The following is a 6,000-nucleotide window of genomic DNA, read 5'->3' as shown; positions in this document are numbered from 1 at the left end:
AGAGGTGGTTCTGCGATGCTGGATGCAAAATTCTCATCCAGCGTGCAGATCATCCATAGGAAAGCATTAAGAAATGCTTTCCTATGGACTGTTAGAAAGCGCGTGCGGCTCTTGCTGCTCATGAGCATTCCGCTCCACTCAGGAGCGGACATCAGCGGGGGAGGAGAGGTCACCAGCACCGAGGGAGCCGGGCGCTGGATTAAGGTAAGCTGCTGAAGGGGTTTTATCACCTTCAGCGACATGGGAGGGGGACCCTGAGGGTGAGGGTCCCCCAAGGATGACAATTGTGTCAGGAAAACGGGTTTGTTTTCCTGACACTATTGTGATCCTTTAACCTTAGGGCTTAGCTGAGTGCTAGAGCATCCAGAGGCAGTGAGGGAAGTGGCAGGTGGCTAGCGGTAGCCAGGCAAGTTATCAAACTGTTTTAAAATGATTTGACTACTTATCCTGGCAAACCACCAGGGCTCTCCTGGCACCATAAACATTAAAGGACCACTCTAGGCACCCAGACCACTTCAGCTTAATGAAGTGGTCTGGGTGCCAGGTCCTTCTAGGGTTAACCCATTTTTTCAGAAACATAGCAGTTTCAGAGAAACTGCTATGTTTATGAATGGGTTAAGCCTTCCCCCTATGTCCTCTAGTGGCTGTCTCATTGACAGCCGCTAGAGGCGCTTGCGTGCTTCTCACTGTGATTTTCACAGTGAGAGCACGCCAGCGTCCATAGGAAAGCATTGTGATTGCTTTCCTATGTGACCGGCTGAATGCGCGCGCAGCTCTTGCCGCGCGTGCGCATTCAGCCGACGGGGAGGAAAAGAGGAGGATCGGAGGAGGAGAGCAGGAGGAGATCTCTCCGCCCAGCGCTGGAAAAAGGTAAGTTTTTACCCCTTTCCCCTTTCCAGAGCCGGGCGGGAGGGGGTCCCTGAGGGTGGGGGCACCCTCAGGGCACTCTAGTGCCAGGAAAACGAGTATGCTTTCCTGGCACTAGAGTGGTCCTTTAAAGCTGGCTGTAGTGGTTATTGTGCTTGGAGTGCTCATTTTTGTAAGTTCTTTTATCTGTAGATGTAATAATAAATTATTTAAATGTATTAAAACATTTAAAATACACTTGAGAAAAACAATTATAAAAGGTTATTTACCCTTCTAATATACCAAGTGGGACTGAGACAATCAATGTTAAATGGTTACAAAATAGGAAAGGTAATTAGTAAAAAAAAAAAAAAAAAAAAAAAAAAATTGCTGAAAATTCGTAATGTATTTTAAAATGCCACTTACAAATGAAGGAATCTATGCTGGCAGCTAAGCAAATGGCTGGCTGAGCACCATAAGAAATATAGTCCAGCCACTACCACTGGTATATATTATGGATACAAAGAGATACACACACACACACACAAAATAATAATATTAATATATATATATATACATTTACAAACAATGTACAGTGTATTGTTAGAGCCCCTGTCTGTGTTTAATCAATGCGGTATGTATCACAGCCCATACCAGAAGCAGCTCCTAGAATGGGGACAGACAATGGAGGGTCCCTCCTGCACCCAATGTACCAGCAACCCCCATACACCCTCTCCAAATATAACACAATAACCCCTGGATATGATCTGCTCCGGAGATACCAGGACCCTGGGCAGAGCAATGTGTGCCCTGGTTGCTGCACACACACTACATGAGATTACAGAGAGGGAGAGCCAGCCCCGGGCAGGCAGTGCACATACAGCTTAGTGAATAAAGCGTGCTCCCATGGAGAGCTAGCTAGCTGGCTGGCAGGCTGGGCCCTCCTCCTCCTCCATGCCTGGCTGTCAGGCTGTGTGTGTGTGTGTGTGTTAGTGCAGCCCCTCCTCTTCCTCCTTTCGGGTTAGGCTGCCTCCCTCTTTTGTGAGTTATAGCAACTGTTGCCTTGTGAATCCAGCGCCATAGCCACCGTAGTCCTGGCGACTGTTACCCATCAACAACAACTACTCCTCTCCTCCTCATCATCCTCCTCCTCCACCATCACCACCACCACCACCACCTTCTCTCCACCCTCATCCTCCTCATCATCATCATCCCCATCACCCACAACAACAACCAACAACAACACAATAATCCACAGCCAAGGTGAATATTATTATTATTATTATTATTATTACTTCTCCTGCTATGGTGTGTATTGGTGTCTCTATGTATAGATAGAATTCTGTGTGTAGTCTGGTCTTTGCTCTCCTCCCTCCCTCACCACTAGTCCCCCTTGTCCCCTCTGCTGATGCTGGGATGCCTTCCCCTCTGTGTCATTCCTCAGATGTCTGCTCACATTGATGCTGTGCCCTGGGATGAGCTTTGCATGCATGCTATTTAAATGCACCCTGTGAAAAGCAGGTGTAAAAACAAGTGCACACATCTCATACAGTGTGGGATACATTTTGCTTCTCTGTTCCCGTCTTTTTTTTTTTTTTTTTTCTTTCCCTCTCTCGTGTGTGATTTTATTTGATTTTTTTTTGTCTCTTCCTTGTCTGCTTCGATATGTGTGTTTTCATCCCAGTAGTCTGATGTCTGGGGTGGGGGATGAAGGAGAGGGGAGGGCTGGGGTGAAGAATCACTGGGGCTTGTACTGGGTTAATCACCCCTTCAGCTAAATGCATCTCTGTATTTACTGATCTTGTTGTGCATGGACAAGGAATTGATGGGGAGGAAATTGGAGAATGGTTGTGGGGTTTGCAGGAAAAAAACCAAAAAAACCAACAAAAATACATCTGTGTCTCTGTGTCTGGCATCCTCTGTTTGCATTCCCTGTTAATTTTATTTCTGGGAGTAATGTAGAAAAATTAAGGTTGGAATCAATGTTAGGTGTAATATGCAATATGATGATGTACTACTGCTTTTCTCATTTTTTTTTTTAACAGTCAAGATAATAATGGTAGAAAGTGCTTAACTGTGCTGTGATCTTCTGGGTAAAGGGGTTAGCATTTTCTTTGTTGTAACCCCTGCAGAGTCAGTAAGGGCCTGAAATGCATTACCACCCAAGAGTTAACAGCATCTTTCTTTGTGCTGCATTCAGAATTTACATCCCTAGGACATTATTTACTGACTTTGCTTTCTCCTGCAAAGAGAAAGCCCAATCTTTGTGAGTTTTAAAGGTGCTAGTTTTGTGATCCTTTATTTAACCCCCCTTGGCATTGTGTGGAACTAACAAGGAATTGATTATCCAGGCATTGTGTCCCCCTCTGAATGAGATGCTGCTGTTAGAAATTCTGTACTGTTATTGCTTTACTGAGATGTTGCTCCAATGTGTTACAAACCCCTGATGCATCCATGAGATTAGCATCCTATTCAGGCTGGGGGGCCTCAAACACTTGGCAGGTTGAGAGTGCCTACAAAGAGCTCCCACACTTGCCAATCAGAGATCAGTTTTGCTTGCTCCTGGAATAGCGCCTTCCCAAAGCTGTTTTGTCCCAAGGCTCACAGTGGTGAATTTTTTGTTTTCTTTACTGAATAGTGAAATTGAAGACAGGTTGATCATAAAGAATGTATGAATCTTGTGAACTTGAAATGCTGATCTGCTTTATATTTTTTAGGTGCTCTGGATGTAGCATAGACATGTTTGTACCTTTTTTGTATTTTTTGTATGATTATTTTTGTATGTAAACAGGGCATCATTGATATATATTTTGGTTAGTCCATTATGCTGCATTTAAAAAACAAAAAAATGATGCTCTATTTAATTGGTTATCATTTACACTCATATTTTTAATATTTTAATGCCAACATTTTTGGCAACAGTTCAGTGTGTATTATGAATACCCAAGTTCGTAGAAAAGTGTATGTCAGATGTGTATTCCTTATTTCCCTAATTGTGCATCTACATGTATGCATTAACTAATATCTGTGTGATATGTGTATGTATATGCACACAAATACAACAATCACACATGCTTTGTTTTAACTAGTTTCATCTGTAAGTTTAAGCCCACTGGAAAACATTTTTTTTTTAACACCAACATAAAAGTTATTGATTTTATTTGATAGTGCCGCTGTTCTAGAATGGATCTGTATTAGTTGCTCAATGGACTGTCTGGGTTCTATTTTGCCCTTCGTATTATTAAATCTCTGTTGCCTTATATATAAGGTTTTTTTTTTAGTTTTTTTTTTTTTTTAAATGCCATTTTCTTAAGCACTTTCATACGTAGATTACTGAATTGAATAAACTCCACTTCATCCTCTTCTGTTTTTATTCTGGCACTTATAAAATGTTTCCTGGAACATGCACAAAGAGATCTTCTGAATTATAGGGAGAGGGCATACAATTTAGAACTAGGGGTATTGTGTGAGGAAATGGTAGGGGTGTATAACAACAATGTTTGGAGGACATTTTACTGGGTAAGATGTATGTGGACCAACCATTTCACGTTGCCTTGATGGGCAGCAGTGCCATTTAACTAAGGTAACAAAAAGCCTTTGTAAAACAAGTGCCATGAGTACACAACACTGTGCCTCAGACTCCTATTAACTGATCAGATGTCTCATTATTTTGGAGTGCACCAGAGAGGACATAGCCCTTTGGCCTAGGCAGTTGTGTTTACTTATAACAGCTGTGATTTTTTTTATGGCGTTTGATGAGTCTGTCATGGACCATTTTACAATATTTGTGCCTATGTATGCCCATGTCTAATATCGTATTTATGACACAAGTTTAAACTCAGAAGGCCCAAAAGAAATGTAGAAAGTGAAATACTGTGCTAATTGTTTAGGGCGCTAATTAAACCGAAATGAATCATTGTTATAACATTGATTTTGCCCAGGGTCAGCCTTTTGGAGGTGTTAAGATTTCCTAATTATTGATTCTAGCCTTCCCATGCTGACGCAGTGATATTGTAAGTAATATTAAATTATGACAATGTAACGAAAACAGTATTCAATTTAAGTGAATAGAAGCAGTGTGGTCAAAAGCAATTTCTTTTGCACTCAAGGTTTAATAGACCTGAAATTTATCTGAGAGGCATAAATATTAATTTAATTGAAAACACATGCAATAATACATGCTATGTTTTGGTATTCTGTAGTAAATGCAGTTTGAAGTGGAAAATTGTGGAACTATTTATTGTTGGAGAAATATTTTCTTTCCCTGTTTATTGCACATTTGGGAGTCTCTTCCGGTTGTTAACAGTGGATACAGGGCATTTAATTATTAAAACTTTTTTTGCCGGGAAGGGCACATTTCTCTTGGTCCTCTGGACTTTAGTTTTTTTTTATTGTTATACAACTTTTTTATCTGCAATATTTTAAAAAATAATAGTTTGGGCTAAAGTTAGTGCAATGGCAAGGATTTATTTAGACTTAGTTAAGCACATATGTCACAGTCTCTCTGGGATTACTAGAAGTTATATTACAGGGACAGGAAGTAGTTCTGTGGTCTGTACCCACTGGAGGTGACGAAAACAAACTCCCACAACAGAACACTAGGGATCCAGGGTTTATCACTAGGTAAGCTAAGGGCGGAGTAAGAGGGGTAGAGCACTCCACGCACGCTTCATGCAGCCAGCACACACCACACACACATAACATATGGCCAGCACGCACCATGCACATTACGTATGGCGAGCACAAATCACACACATTACATACAGCCAGCACACACAAACTAACTACGGCCAGAACACATTACACACGGTATTTACAGCCAGAACACACCACGCCACCAAACACACATTACATACAATCACTACACACATTGCCAATAGTCACCACATTACATATACCAGCACACACACTCACGCATGATACCCAGCCACCACATACACTATAAGGTAGGGTAAAGGGCAAGACACTAAACTGCAAATGTTTCAAATTAAACCCCGAAAGGCAAAATATTATAGAAATAGGCTGTTGTGACTATAGCTGAGGTGGATTTTTTTTGGGGGGGGGGGAATTTAGTGAATACATCTGTCAATGCCCAAGTCTGAGCAGGGTCCCCAAACGTTGCAACTGAAATTGTTTTGAATCAGGACAAGTAGA

At 41.6% G+C, this 6,000-nt stretch overlaps 1 protein-coding gene across 1 annotated transcript in view; it reads left to right on the top strand.

The window, feature by feature from the left end:
* Positions 1-1,903: 1,903 nt before the first annotated feature.
* RFX3 (regulatory factor X3) overlaps positions 1,904-6,000 on the top strand; it is a 291,801-nt gene continuing 287,704 nt past the window's right edge. Inside the window, exon 1 of the mRNA XM_063457210.1 lies at positions 1,904-2,109. The gene's annotated coding sequence lies outside the window, so the exon portion shown is untranslated. The remainder of the gene's footprint in view (positions 2,110-6,000) is intronic.

Source organism: Pelobates fuscus, chromosome 5 (genome assembly GCF_036172605.1).
Source record: "Pelobates fuscus isolate aPelFus1 chromosome 5, aPelFus1.pri, whole genome shotgun sequence".
NCBI classification, from domain to species: Eukaryota; Metazoa; Chordata; class Amphibia; order Anura; family Pelobatidae; genus Pelobates; species Pelobates fuscus.
The sequence above is the reverse complement of the archived record's forward strand: the minus strand, read 5'-3'. Positions and strand labels throughout refer to the sequence as shown.